Source organism: Tiliqua scincoides, chromosome 4, assembly GCF_035046505.1.
Source record: "Tiliqua scincoides isolate rTilSci1 chromosome 4, rTilSci1.hap2, whole genome shotgun sequence".
NCBI classification, from domain to species: Eukaryota; Metazoa; Chordata; class Lepidosauria; order Squamata; family Scincidae; genus Tiliqua; species Tiliqua scincoides.
Genome location: NC_089824.1, coordinates 151,741,695 through 151,757,377, shown reverse-complemented (window position 1 = coordinate 151,757,377; position 15,683 = coordinate 151,741,695). Strand labels below are relative to the sequence as shown.

Sequence of the window (15,683 nt, the reverse complement as noted above, 5' to 3'; positions counted from 1 at the left end):
TGGCTGAAAAGGCCGATTCGGGAGTGACAATCCCTTCCACACTGGGAGCAAGTGCAGTCTGTCCCTGGCCTGTCTCCCTGGCTATGGGCCTTCCTTCTTTGCCTCTTTCCCTCAGTCTGTTGGCAAAGTGTCTCTTCAAACTGGGAAAGGTCATGCTGCACAGCCTGCCTCCAAGCTGGCTGCTCAGAGGCCAGGAATTCCCACTTGTTGAGGTCCACTCCTAAGGCCTTCAGATCCCTCTTGCAGATGTCCTTGTATCGCAGCTGTGGTCTACCTGTAGGGCGCTTTCCTTGCACGAGTTCTCCATAGAGGAAATTCTTTGGGATCCGGCCATCATCCATTCTCACGACATGACCGAGCCAATGCAGGCATCTCTGTTTCAGCAGAGTTTTGTTATAATAGACAAGAAAGGCAAAACATACATACATTTATGAAGAATACATCTGGTTTTCTGGAATGCTTGTACCAAACTATTTATTCCCAGTATAATCCACTTTTTGTTACAGTGTACATCTTTTGTTACAGGATTCCCAGTGTAATCCACTTTTTATTAAATAAGGCAGTTGTGTTTTCCTTTTCTTTCTTTTTTACTATAATGTTTGATAAAATAGAGATATTTCAACGCAGTTTGTTTCATTGCATTCTGCATGAAATTACACATCAAATGATATATGACATGTTGGTATTATTCTAAAATACCAAGATTTTAAAAATTGGGAGGCAGCCTCTAGCCCCTCCTGCAGCTTGGCACCCAGGGCCTGTGACCGTCCAGCCCATTCGTACGCCGATAGTCACATACTGTTACCTTAAAGTCACTCCTAACTTTCTTGATTTGATTTACTGCACTTACGAACCGATTCTTGGCATAATTTAGATTAAAAATCTACTCTGGGCAAGCCCCTGTTACATTGTGAGACTTTACAGTGTTCTGAACAATAGGACTTCCTTTGACTGGAATTTTACAGTATTATCTGTTGTACAGAATGAGTATACAGTTAGTACAGTGGTGTAATTATATGGTCTAACTCCATCCCAATTTTTCAATTAGTTGTCAGCTATTTTGTTAATAGTTCTGGTTAAAGGGAAGTACCCTTTAATTTGGCCCGAAATGTTTTGCAGATGGTTTCGTTCACAATAGACTACCCTATTTTGTATATATACTCTATTTTGTGGACAGCTACCAACTTCAAAATGAATATATTAGATGTTATTGCAAGAAACCTCTCAATGATGCAAACTGAACTTGATGCACAGTGACTCAGAGCATCTGCACTACTTAGTTAACACATTCATATTCTTCATATCAGAGTGAAAATGGGATATAAAGGATTTGTTTCCCTGTCTCGGAAACTGTGTGCCCTGGCAACAGCTGCTGGCATATCGATCACAGAAATCTGTGTCCCAAGCCTTGTTTTTCATAGGAACAGTTACGTATTTCATTCTTGAGTGGAGCTTCCAGATAGGGCTGTTGTCAATTCTATAGCCTGGTCTTAAAAGCCGCACAATTTGTCTTAATTGTATGGTACTATCTAAGCAAGGTTTAGTTTATGGGAGGCCACCACATGGGGTCTCATGAAGCCCAACAAGCTTCTTCATGTGGCCTGCCTGGCAATAAGACGATTTAATAATCTGTGTGCCCATTCTGAAGAGGTTTGGCAGCGTACCATCCAGCCTACCCTCAGGCGTGATTTACTTAACCATATGCTGCCATAGAAGCAGCTGCATTTGATTGCATCCACCAAACTCTGAGGTTTATCCTCCACACAGCAGAAGCCTTTCTCCTTTATCTGCCACTTTCCTTGGCAACATGCCCCTGAAATCATTTGTGTCTAACAGGAGGATGGAGAAAACTTTTAGCCTGGCGTTGGGTGTTGACAATCTGCAATGATGAATTATCCTCTGAGGATCCATAGGCAATTTGCTGAAGCATCAGTAATAAAAATCTTGACATTACCCACTGCTTACTTGCTGATACTGTCTGCAAATGAATCTGTATTGCAAATCCACACCTAAAATGTAAAGCTTCTCAGTGTCTTCTGAGATGCAACCTGAATTGGTTGTAAACCAATGCCCATTGTTTGTCATTTATTAATTTCTCCATTGATCCTGTCTAAGCACAAGATCTCAGGCTGGGTAAGAATGCCTTCCATAAAACTCAAACTTTCAATATGAATGAAACTATTTTAAAAGAAATATAAAATATGTGAAATTCACCATGATGTAAAGATTCATCTTAGGGATGTCTCATGCAGGGTCAGATAATCTAGCCCAATGTTTTATATTTTGATTACCCGTAGCCCTCTAGAGACTTAAGCAAAGATGTTTCAGAGCATGGTTGCACGAGATTACTTAGCTGGCAGTGCCAATCTTATACATGTAATGAACATGCTGTATCACTAACGTTTGCCCTTTTCTATGTTTAACTTGGTACAATAGTTTCTATTTAATTTCATGACCTATGTAACTCTTGCTGAAAAATTTATTAGTATCTGATTTATAGTTCATCCTATCCAGCGTTGGAATAGGCAGGCCGGCCAGCCTGTGCTGTATCCAGCGCAGGTTTGGGGCTGGCGGCAGTGTGAATCAATTCCCCTGGGTAGTCCAGCAGCAGCTCAAGTAGGGCTACTCGGATCTGCACAGCCTAAAGAGGTGGTGCAGATCTGAGCAGCCTGGAACTAGGCTGGGCTGCCTGGGAGGGTGGTTAGGATCTGGCCTCAGGCAGCACAAACTTACCTGGCACTGGCACAGGCGCACCAGAGGCCGAATTTGGAGGCTGGCACACATTTGTGCACTGGCCTGCCTCCTCCTGTGGTGGCACAAAAGTGCCATAAGGCACTTGCACTGACCCAACCGGGCCATTGGATTGTGCCCTTAGACTGCGATTTTGAACATCCTTATCAAGGAGTAAGCCTCCTTAACTTTACAGGGGAATATACTTTTGAATAGACATGCCTAAAATTATACTGCACGTTTTCCTGTATGAACCATTAAGGATTTTCCTATTATACTACAGTAATTACAATCTTATGGCTTGCACATCTGCAATTTGGGGTATGTGTATATGCACCACTGTTTGATATATTCTTCATTGGCAATATAAAAGAGTAGAGAAGACAGTGAACTGATATGCGCCAAGTTCTAGATCTGTGACCTTTTACTGTCCTGATGTCGTCTTGTCCTGTTCCAGATAGAAATTCTGCATGTCATGTGGCCTATTTGTGAACGTGAGATTGGCATACTTTCCTCTTTGCCCTGCAGCACCTGTACAGACATGAAGATACATGATGATTCTTTTTATAATTATAATTCATTAGTGCAAACTGCATACTGGACATACAACCAAACTAATTGTATGGTCCCAACACCAGTGTGACTTGAAAGAAAACAAATGCAATACAGTTCCTTAAACAGCATAGTGAACATTCAGATCATTGGCTAAAGAGGAATATTCTATTTATGAACTTATGGTGAAATAGGACAGTACTTGGGACATATAAAGGGATTTTTTTCCCCTTATCCTGAGTAATGCTCCAGCCTGCCCATTGAGGCTACATAGATCTGTGCCTGGGGGTGGGGGTTAGGATACAGCGGGAGGCCTGTTGCACCGATCTCGCCCCCTCCCAGGCCTATCCCACATCCTGCGTTGCCTTCCTCATCCCGTTACACCTCTCCCTGTCTCTGGACTATCCTTTCACCACCCCCTTTCATTCCCTGCTCCCCACTCACTTTACTCACCTGTGCTGGCCACCAGGGGCTCAGATTCAACACTGGCAGGCTGGTACAGGCCTTCCCACCTGCACTGTCTGCACTATAGTAGTCACAAATGTGCTTTACGACTTGTTTGCAACACTCTAGACCAGCACAGGGACCACTGTGCTGGTGGAGCAGGTAAGTAGGATTGCACTGTAAGTTTAATTTTGACTGTAGCTGTTTTTTAATAGAAACATCTTAAAAGGCCTGATAACAACCTGCCTGCATAACTGGGTTCCTTCAGCTTTTCCTTGTATAACCTTGCCTTCTGAACTTTTAAAACATACTCATAGACCAATTCTATAGCTTTCAAATTAATCAACATCCTTTTTGAAACATTTGAGTTTGAACATGGAATGTGATCTCCCAAATGATGTCTTTCCAGTGCTCAGTTGAATAACATTTTTTTTAATGTGACTGGCAATTCATCCAAAATGGTACAAGACTTTTGTGTCATAGAAGCAGCTGATGTCACAGCATCTCATCCTTTCTTTTTATTTTCCCTTATTTCCTACTGATTTCTACTTTGAATTAGGTAGATAGTGGTTCAGATAACTTTTTTTGGGAAGCTTGCTGTTCAAAACAATACAGGAATTGATCCTAAAAGGGGACACATAGTCTCATTAACCTTAATGAGAACTGAAAATGTTTATATCTTGTTCGGAAGCACTTAGACCTTGATGGATCAGGGTTCATCCCCTGCTGCTTTTTAATTTATTTTATTTCCTTCACCTGCAGCTGAAAACACTGACCTATAAGCCATCACGTTAAAGGATACACACTATTAACCCAGTCATGAATGCTTGAAAGGCTTAACTGGCCCATTAAAAATGTCTGCTAGTCCACACCTAATCATGTAACATGAAAGACAGCAGTGGAAGAAAAAATTCTCTTTGTGTTTTAAAATAACTCCCGATTTAACTGTTGAAAGAAGGGCGAGTTGTGACTGATTTCTAAGAAGCGTGAGTGAAGACCAAGAAGCATTCTTCTCAGTATGCTCAGGTGACTTGCACCAGATGTGAACAGGGTGATATCATCAGAAATCTTATTGCTTCAGAAAGCTTCTGAAGCTCAGCAGGATGCCAGGGAAAATTTCCCTTTTCTCCTAGGCCTAGTACTTAAAGGAACAGTGGGCACTTGTCCTGAACCTTCCCTGGGCATTGGAGGTACTTGAAACCAGTGAGAAATGGTAGTAGTGGAAGTACCTCCAAAGCTTCGCAAAACATCAGGAACCCTGGCTGCCTGAGTGGAAGGTCAATGACAACCACAAATTTTGATCAGACAGAGCATATACTTGCACTGCACATATTTTTGTGGTTATGCTTTTGATGGGCAGTAAAATTATTCTGACCACCTAGCACAGTGGTTCTCGAACATTTCTGACTTGCGCCTCCCCTGATCCTTGTAGCCATTGGCCACAGTTCCCCATTACAACACCTCACCTCAGTTACCTCCAAAATGGGGATGAAAGTGTTATAATTATACAGTAGAAACAAGGCTGCCAGCACACTGACGCTGCAATCCTAACCACACTTACCTGAGAGTAAGCCCCATTGAACAAAATAGGACTTACTTCTGAGAAGACCTGGTTAGGATTGTGCCCTGAGTTTGTTAGCAGCACACCTGGAGGGTTTTGGAAAGGGAAGGGCAAGTGATGAATTTGCTGGGGGAGGGGAAGACTTTGTTTTGTGTGTATCTGCTGATTGCAAACTGATGCAAACTGAAACCTAGAGACTGTTTGGCTGGAATCCTAACCCCACTTTCCTGGGAGTAAGTCCCATTGAACACAATAGGACTTACTTCTGAGTAGACCTAGCTAGGACTGTGCCTTTTGTCTTGCAATAGCAGCCAACAGAGTACCCTTGTCCCCAAAAGGAGACAGGAAGAAAAAGGGGAATGGCTAAAAAGGAATGGGGATTTTTATTTTTAATCAATTTTTGGAGACAAAGCCATTAAGAGTGGCTTTTTTTCTTTTTTGAAGGAGGAGGAAAAAGAGGTGAGGATCCTGGGTTAAGCTGACACAGACCCCAAGCCTATGTAGATCTACTCAGAAGATAGCCCCATTTGAGTCAATGGGGCTTACTCCCAGGAAAGTGTGGAAAGGATTGCAGCCACACCCAGCAAGATTACAACTCACCCCAAAGTAGATGGGGGCTGCTCTCACACACACACACCCAACCTGCAGATGCCACCCCTGTTCGCCCAGGCAAGAAGACTGGGGCATTTGGACACCCCCCCCCCACTAGGAGCAGGCTGGCTCCTTCCTTCCCATGCAGAGGAAAGCCTGCGAGGAGCTTCAGCACCTCTGCACTCTTCTCTCGTCCAGCCTTGACCAATCCCAGGATGTCCAGGACAAGGGGCACACTGGGAAATGTAGTCCTTGGGGCGAGGTTGCACATGGAGAGAGCTTCATGATGAGATGCAGCACTTCTGCCTACCCACCTGCCCAGCCAGCCTTCTCTCCCACCTCCCCCCATCATGTTTCATTCGCCCTTCCAGCCTCATGCTGCCCCACCCACCTCGTTCACAGCTGCAGAAAAGCAGCAAGTCAGCAGGCAGCACGTGCAGCTGAGCAGAGCAGCTTCTCCTCTTCCTGAGATGCCTGGTGACACCCCTGGAGGCTAGCCATGCCTCACTAGGGAGGCGGGATGCACAGATTGAATACCTCAGACCTAGCAGGATGATATGGCCAAGCTAAACTTCTCAGGATTTTCTGTAAAATTCATGTTGTTGCTGCATCATTAGGGTTTTTTTGTGATTTTTTCCCCCTTAAATTTCTTTATTAAATAGGAAATTGTAGCGTTACGTGTTTTTATCCAAATTCTTATTCAAAATTGTGCAAACAGCAAAATAAAGCAAAAGAAGCATTTCAACTGTGAACTATGTATCATTTTAGACTGTTACCAAATATACAAATACTATATTCATTGATTTTCCAAGTTTCTCAAAAGCGTGCATCACACAGACAAATTTATTTTTTTTAAATCACAGTATCTGCCCTGTGAGGATACTCAGAGTAGCAGAAGGGAGATCCAGATCCGAGCACATTCACCTGATCACAGATCAGATACAGATCACAGTTTAGAACTCAATCACTTCACCTCCAGATTACAGTGCGGTGAAATGAAGAAAAGCAAACAGGGAGCAAGGCAGGTCAGAACTACAGACTTAGTTCGTCCTTCTCAGGGCCTCTGTGCAGACTTTCTCCTCACTCACTCATGTCTCTTCCCTCTCCCAGCTGCCGCACATTCACACACCCTCTAGCGCAGTGATGCTGTGGCACATTGGTGTGCCACGAATGGTTTGTAGGTGTGCCGTGGGAATTTGAGGGAAGGTCATTTATTGTTAGGGTCTTTGGGGGATTTGAGCCCCCCACCAGCAGCATGGTGTGCCTTGTCAATTATAAAAAAGTTGATGCTGTGTCTTGACAATTTTAGTACCTTGTCAGCATGTCCTGCAATGAAAAAGGTTGAAAAATTGTTGCTGTAGCAGATACTTTTACTTAGCCGCTCCACTGCTGGAAACGCTTCAGGGGCTTGCTGCCTTGATGAAAACTACTTGTAGATTCCTCAAAAGTAAGCAAAAGTGGTGTTATTTCATGAAATAAGTGGTTTTTCATGTTTTTATCTTAATATTGTTTTATATTGTGATTTAAGCAGAAATTCTCATTTCTTGTTCTGTGTTGGTCATTGAAAAAATCACCCCTATGCATCATGCATTAATTTGAACTTCGAAAAGAGGACATTTGGAGTGAGATGGGGAAGGAATGTTTTTCATGTGCTGATTAAAAAAAAAACTGTTTCTGATTAAGCTGAAAGGATTTTCAAGTCATGTGCACTGGGCAAGGGTCTACAAATCTTTGCCACTCTTGATAACCAGCCAGATTGGTGCTCGCCTATGACCTAGACCCTGAGTTGGAATGACTGGAATCATGTCTCTGACCCCATGCAAACATTTGGCAGTGATCCAAGAACCGCAGAGACCTGGTGCAGTTCTGGGGACAAACCTCATCTTCATCCTCATTGCTGAACTGGGGGAACAGGGGCTTGTCCCTGCTGCACTGAGCCTTACACAGGTTCAAAACACTTTAAGATGTGGTCTTTGCTGTTTTCTGAGCCACAGAGAGGCTTTGTGCAATGTTAGGGAGAGTGCCACCCATCTCCTTGCTCAGAAGAATTCAGAGGTATCACCAGAATCACACCAAAATGCTTGCCAGGAGCGAATTGGAGAATCCACTTGGTGATTCCTGCTGTCTCATTGTCGACATGCCATTTTTAGAGAGGATTTTTGAAAACATTTTGGTGAGGAGATGAGACAGTGCTTCAGTTCTCTTAGGTCTTTGGCCTTCTGTCTCAACCACAATAATACATGATGATGATAGTTACATTGTGAAAGTTGTACTTTGATTATACACCTGCCCTTTTTGGTTGGTTGGCAGCCTTCAGTCTCGAAAGACTATGGTATAAGCCTACAGCACCTGGTATTCCCAGGTGGTCTCCCATCCAAGTACTAACCAGGCCTGACCCTGCTTAGCTTGCGAGATCAGACAAGATCAGGCATGAGCAGGGTAACAGTTGCTGCTGGACCTACTGCTATATTTGGCCATATTCCTGTTACCTAACATTAAACATGCACATTACCCTAGTTTATCAGAATTTAGTTATAAAATGTTTTATTGTTGCTTTATTCTGGTTGTTGTATGTCATCAGGAACACTTGGACTGACAGCTGTTCTTGTGGGAAGGAGTGGATGTTTCTTGGGATGAGAGGTGGGAGGTCTTAATTTCCCAAAGTACTCCCTCCCTGGTCAAACATAAAGCTGAGTTTGCTCACATTCGTGGCTTATGGTGAGGACCATCCAGTCCTGTGTCTGCCCCTGGCTTTTCTGACGGAGTGAACAGAGTGCTGAGGGAGGTCTTGGTTGTAGAAGGTTGGAGCGTTTATTAGTGTTGACAGTGTGTGAACTTGACATCTTTTGTAATAATGAGGTTTTAAAATCTGAATTATTCATGCCTTGCTTTGAATACAGGCTTATTGTGTGAGTTGAGGCGAGAAGAGAGGAACGATATTAATTAAATAAATGTCACTGTTCTAGAAGAGCATTTTTTCACATCTTCAATATAATCACAGGAAACGAGATATACTCCATGCCTGTTCTAGTACTTAACTCACAAAGGCATTTATTAACAGCTGAGAGGAGAGATTAGCTATAGTCAAATAAAATATATGCTGATATTTGTGTTTTTTTTTCCTACTGCATATTCTCCTTTATTATTAGTGATTGAATCTTGATTACTTGGAGGCTGTGAAAACACATAAGTGTGTTGTTGGGCTGATATGTACTGTATGAATTCCACAGGGGAACTAAGTACAGCAGGGGTGCTCAATAGATGGATCGCGATCTACCGGTAGATCGCGAGGCAAAATGAGTAGATCGCGGAGTGCCGACCCCCCCCCCCTTCAGGTGCCTCTGGGAGGAAACGCCAGGAGTAAGGCCCATTGTACTCAATGGGGCTTACTGCCAGGTAAGTGTGGCTAGGATTGTAGCCTCACAGCCTAATCCTAGGCATGTCTACTCAGGAGTAAGTTCTGTTATACTCAGTGGGGCTCAAGGTACACCAACATACATTGTACACATAAATGTTATATGTTATGATGGCGCGAACATTGTAAAAAAAACTCTGGTAGATCTCCGGGCCTTGCTGGGTTTCAAAGTAGCTCTCGAGCCAAAAAAGTGTGAGCACCCCTGAAGTACAGCATTAAGCTATCAAATTGTATCTGAACAAACTACAGGAGATGCAGTGTCCAATAGGTGTAATAGTTGTTATAACTGGCATAGCTTGAATTAGGCTTCAGAAGGCTATTCAGATGTTGAAGTGTTGGTTATAAAAAGGAATTTTATGTTGCCATTTGATTAGAAAATACTCACTGAGACTTCTGCCATGTGCTATCTGAGTTTATAGCAGAAATGACCAATTGCTGAACCAATGCTGAGGTGGCCAAGCACATTGTCAAAATATTATTTTAAATTTGATGTTTGGCAAGAAAGAACTCATTTGCAGCTAAACTGAATTGAGTCACATACACCTAGTGCTTGGAATCTATCTTTGCAAAGGAGTTTTCTGCGGACAACCCATTGCACACAGGAAGCAATGATAGCATTTTACTAGCTGGTGGCATTCTCCAAGTTAGCATCAAATAGATGTTCTGCCTGGGTATTAATGATGTTGTTAGAATGAGAAAGCCTGACCACATGGCTTTTAAAGACTTCCAAAGCCGTTCTGTGCAGGAAGTTACAGTAGAAGCAAACTTCCTGCAGGATAGCCACCCCCCCCCTTTCAAGTTGCCTGTTTAAACTTCCCCTGTACAATTCCACTAAATGCCATGAAACTTTTCACTTCCTATTGAGGGCTGCTTCTTTCTTTCCCCGAGTAATTGCCCTACAGATTTGTTTGAAGTGACTCTTGTCTGAGTGCGCACAAAGTTAATGCCATTTGTCTAACTTTGACACACTGTTTACTGTGACTTTTATTGAAGGTGGAATTGACACCATTACCAGGGAGGTCTGAACTACAAAGGTCACAGAAAGTGCAATGCTGAGAGTTCTGTACTAAAAATATACAGCACAAAATATTGTTCTTGTTATTTCCAAAGCTCATGATAAGGCTGTTAAGGAGGAGATACAAGTGATGGCTATGCAGTTAAGGCACTCCTAAAGATTATGGTTTTGAACTATAGTACTTGCATCTGTATCAGGAGGTTGCTCTGTTGTATGCTGATGCATTTAAGCCTCAATTTATTAGGCTGGGTGGGTTTATTGTGGCTAACTGTGTTGAATGTGTACTGCCTTCTTCTGTAAGGTCAAATCATAGATCTTAGTAAAATAAAGGTGTTTAGGGTTGTGTCATATATTACAAAGTTCCTGCACTCAGGACACTAATAGACTAGTAATATAACATACTCTTATTGGTTGAATTTGAGGCAGAAGGTAGAGAGCTTAATGTCTATTTGTCCCTAGCGGTACCAAAACAAGGATATATTCGGTTTTGAATCTAACTCTTTAGATTTTATTTCTCCGTTCAGGCTAATGTAGGGAGCAGAAAATTACCGGTTAGCTATGTGCCTTGCACCAACTTGCTCTGGAGTCATACCTTCTGGACACCTCCACATTTAGTGCTTGTCTGAAGAGGCAGGCACTGAGTGTGTGAAGTTCTTCCTGCATTCTGGAAATCTGACCATTCAGAGTTTCGGAACCTGGGAAGAAATTCCTTTGATTCAATGTCACCTCTGCAGATAAGCACCAAACAGTGGAGGATCCTGGGTGCAACCATGGAGTACATTGGTACTGGGACTGGCCAATATGCTTGTGCCCTCCCTCTCCATACATTTAATTGAACTCCTAAAAGGGGCTTCTGTCACATTGTTAATAAGGGATTCATAATGGGAAACAGTGACATGTGAAGGATATTTGCACAAATTAGCATCTCTGTTTTTCATAGCTTGGACCAGTTTTTGTGTCAAATGTGCTCAATATATATATCATGCATGTCAAGTGAGTTGGTCAGATCAGCAGATTCAGATTCTGACATGGCTTTGGCTCCTTTAAGAGTTTCAGTAGGTGTGGCTTTTCTCATCACTGTGGCACTGTACCTTGAAGAATTTTCCCTTCTGTACTGGTCTTAAAGGTATGTGAGCCTGGCATCCCTACAGCATGGTTAGTGAATATGTTTCATTCACATTGTTTCCATTTCCTTCCGTATGTTTCCTGAATGCAGGTAGCAAAGAAGAAGAAGAAGGAGAAAACAGCCAACCCAGGTCTTCTCAAAAATGTTTCTTGACATAAGAAAGTAATAGTTGTATTCACCTCCTGTGATTCAGGTTAATGAAAGTTAGCAGTGGTTAATCATAAATAAAGCCCATTCATTTCAATGGATCATGATCAGTTTGGAGTCAATAATATGTTACACAGTCTTTAAGTTTTAATTTTCACTACTGGGATTTTGAATATCATAATAATTAATGAAAAGCTTTTTGCTCAGTTTGGTCATCTTGTAGTTGTGTTGCTTTTATACTGGGTAGATGGGAAGTGATAACCCTTCTCTCTCTCTCTCTCTCTCTCTCTCCCCCCCCCCCAGGCACTACACAAAGAATGCATTTACTGTAAACCTGGTTTGAATTTTATTCAAGCAATTTATTTTATAAAAGGAAGAAGTAGGAGGGATAGAGCAATGTTAGAAAAGAAGTCTGGGGAATGAGATCTGGGAGAGGGGTAAACAAGGAAGATTTATGACTCTTTTGAAATCCAGCTTTCATTTCAAACATCCAGGCTTGATACTTGGGAGTTTGTGGTACCCTTAGAAACAGCAACAAAACTGTAGCTATAAAAACTGGCAAAGTAAAAAAAGATGGAACAGTACAGCTAATTCCACCTAAGTTTTGTTTATACAACTGGGGGGGGGGGGGGGAGGTGCCAGAACTTTGTAAGCAAATTATATTTAATTCAATTTTTCTTTACACTCAGATGATAAATATTGATCCTAATTCACTGAAATTAATGAGACATGTTTCACTTCAGTATCATAGTTTCCCAAATACATTTGATAATCTGAATGAGCCTAAAATTAGTTTCTCGGATTATTGAGAGTAACGCTCTGTATGTAACACAAAGGTTGGCAGTGGTGTTTAATGCATATTTACTGCAACAATAAATCTTCTCCTGATATCTGTATTTTTAAAGATATGTCTATTTGGTAGAATACAGAAGCCTATGCACATGCATTGCAATAATGCAGGAGCCACTGGACTGGGTACACCTCTGTCCTCAACAGCACACCAGTAATTGAAGATATTTAAAAATGTATGTATCCTCCATCTTTCCCATATGGGCTCCTTAGGCAACATGACCTTCTGTGGCCATTATCTGACCTCTGTTACACTTGGATTACAGGGTACAAAGCAAATTTATAGTTGTTTATTCTCTCTTCCTATCACCTATTAATGCCTAATCATATGGTCTATTGATCATGTGATTAATCACCTGCCTAAAGAGGGAGCAGATCTTGTGGAATGCTGCACTGCACCACACTGAACTTCAACCTTTTATACTAACTTGAAGAGTAAAAGCATTAGTCAATGCCCAAACCCCTGGTTAGTATGCTGCCTGGAACAGCAGGAGGTAAATCTTATTGGTTAAAAAACAACAGACGACACTATCTATTTTTCCTTTTTAAAAATGTGTAACCCCCACCGCATTTATGGAGGCATGTGCATGCCTGTAAGATGATTTTAATGCATTCTATAAATACTGATCAAAGGGGAAATACGTAGGCTCTATTACAGTACCTGCTATTCCAACTATAATTAAGGATTTGTCGGTATTTTCAATTGCAAATGCCTATTTTCAAGAACTTACAGCATGCCCATAAAATTTTGTTCTTGCTGAGACTTGGCATAAAGTCTCTCAATACAGGACCCATTTTTATTGTTCCTAAATTGTTGTTGTTTTAAATTCTGATTAGCCATATTTTAGTTGCAACAGCACTCATGCTCATTAGTTCTTCAAATGCTTCTTTTTTTAAACTCTTGCTCTTAAAACCAGCAGACCATTGTTACAAATGAGGTATGAACATAAAGCCAAGTCTTTTTAAATCAGTTTTTTTTAAGTTGCCATGCTCTGTGTGCGGGAGCTGTTTCACACAGACCCTTTAGATGTTATTGTTTTGATGGCAAAGAACTACAGACTGGACCAGAGGCTTCCAGCCATGTTTTTGCAAAACTGTCTTTTCAACACTTTGAAACAAGACAGGCTTTCCATCTGTTAACCTGCAGATGGAAATATCCCACTCTTTGACCCTGCTCTCTCATCACTTTCTGTGGCTAAATCTCAACTCAGAGAGACACCTGGGCACACTGTTCTCCTCCATTCTCTTACACCTTGAGAAAGTACTGTTTGAATGGGTTATAACATGTCTATTTACATATACAATCTCCTTGATAAAGGAGGTTTTCCCAAATTATTTCCACATATTTGCATGCATTCCCTTCCTTAGAACCTAATTCCTTATCATCTCCCTTGAATTTCTAGCAATTTTCTTTGAAAGCACTAACATACAAAGTAGCAGGATTTTGAATCAGTGGACATTTTTGTTTAGAAGATATGGGGACTTCTGAGTTCAATGCCTGTACTGTAGATATCGGTTTACACTCAGCATCATTTATTACCATTCCAAAAGGACTTATTAATCGCATTCTATGTGGATTTTTGTTCTTTGCCATATTAGTGGGTGGGGGCAGGGGCTTCACTGAACGCGCAAGGCAGCATTCTGTCAATCACAGATAGTGTGCACTTCCTGCTCCCTCACTAGCACACTGCAGTGCTCTCTCTGGAGTTTAAAATGATGCTTAGTGTTTATTTCAGGTTGGATTGGAGACTACTTCTTGTACTGTAAGCTAGGGAGGAAAGGGTTAACTCCTCCTATTAGAGAAAGTAAGGTCAATTCACTGGACTGCTCCCTTCGTTCCTTTTCAGCTCTTGGCTCCACCTCCAAAGCAGAAGGAGCAAGTTAGGTTTGAGCTTAAGTTTTGAAATCCCTGCCTACCATGTTTTTCTTCTTGTTCAGCTTTCATTTTCTCCGCTTTCCCTCTGGTTATATTGGCTTTTGTTGTTTGGTCTTCCTCTCCTGTTTTTTGTTGTAGACAGCCAGTTTTTCTATGGCTCAGTCACACCAGTTCCCTTAGTTGCTTGTACAGTCAATAACCAGCATGAAGCACCTTTCCCTCCTTTCTCCCTGCCTTGCTTTGGCAGAAAAGGGATAGGATGTTTCAACCCATGCAACAGGCTATGATGGAATCTGACTGTGAGAGTAGTTCCACCTTTGCCCCTGTGGATTAGAATGTGTTGTTGCTGCATGTACTGCATATGTAGAATGCAGTACATATTGTCCAGCATGTACATTCCAGGACAATATGTACAATTCACAAGACTTAGCTCCTAGTTGTATAAATGGAAATGTGTAGGGGAAGCATACATTGTGTGGAGCATCATACACCACTATGTCCTTGATGTCCTAGTAAAGGACATTAAGTTGGCTCAGGGAGAAAGGCATCCACTTAAAAGCATTAATTCTGGAACATACACAGAAAAGCAAAAATAAATTAAATGTACCACCTTTTAAATTTTGGCTACGTTATCACATTATGAAAACTACCTGTTGGACAAATTATGATAAATAACATCAATGACACTTGGCAACTTGTTTGAACTCCTTTTGGTTGCATTGATAAGATGCAGTTTATACTAGTATCAAATCTGACTCATCTCATATTTTACAGTTTAAAGGAGACATCCCCTTGTAACAGAGTACCACCAACAGACAGCTTTGAGAGCTTGGGGGAACCAGGGTCAAGTTTTTCCTATGCTGTCATCCTCTCATTTGGATTCTTAGCACACATGGGGATGTATAGGTAATATTGGTAATAACTAGGTGATAGCCTGTCACCCAGGGACTTGCCCTGGGCGGTGATCCACAGCTGAGGAAGAAGGAGCCCGGCCCAAGGGAACCCCCAAGGGGCTGCTTTGGGGGAGCCACCCAGGGAGTGGAAGGCTCCAGGGCTACAGCCAGACAGCCTACTCACCCATTGGGCAGGGCACAAGCCACCCAAGCGGCTTTGCAGCCCAGCTGCAGCCACCCTTTTTAATAGGGAGTGCGGGGCCTACTGCAGGAAGGCTTGAGATCCCACAAGATCTCAGGCCCAGGTGAGACCTGAACAGCTGGCCAGGAGAATAAGAAGGAGCCCGACCGCCACAGGAGAAGGGAGCACCTTCCTGAGCTCGGTCAGGGAGATATAGGAAGGGCAGAGGAGTGAAGGAAGGCCTGGCCTCCTAGGAGGGAGCGGCTGCAGCTTGGGGGCAGACAATGCCTGGAGGCAGCCACA

At 42.3% G+C, this 15,683-nt stretch overlaps 1 protein-coding gene and 1 pseudogene across 4 annotated transcripts in view; one reads left to right on the top strand and one right to left on the bottom strand.

Moving 5' to 3' along the window:
- The window catches only part of NFIA (nuclear factor I A), a 367,330-nt gene that overhangs the window by 78,406 nt on the left and 273,241 nt on the right, over window positions 1-15,683 (top strand). The gene's annotated exons all lie outside the window — the stretch shown is intronic.
- Window positions 8,216-8,335, bottom strand: LOC136649972 (5S ribosomal RNA; annotated as a pseudogene).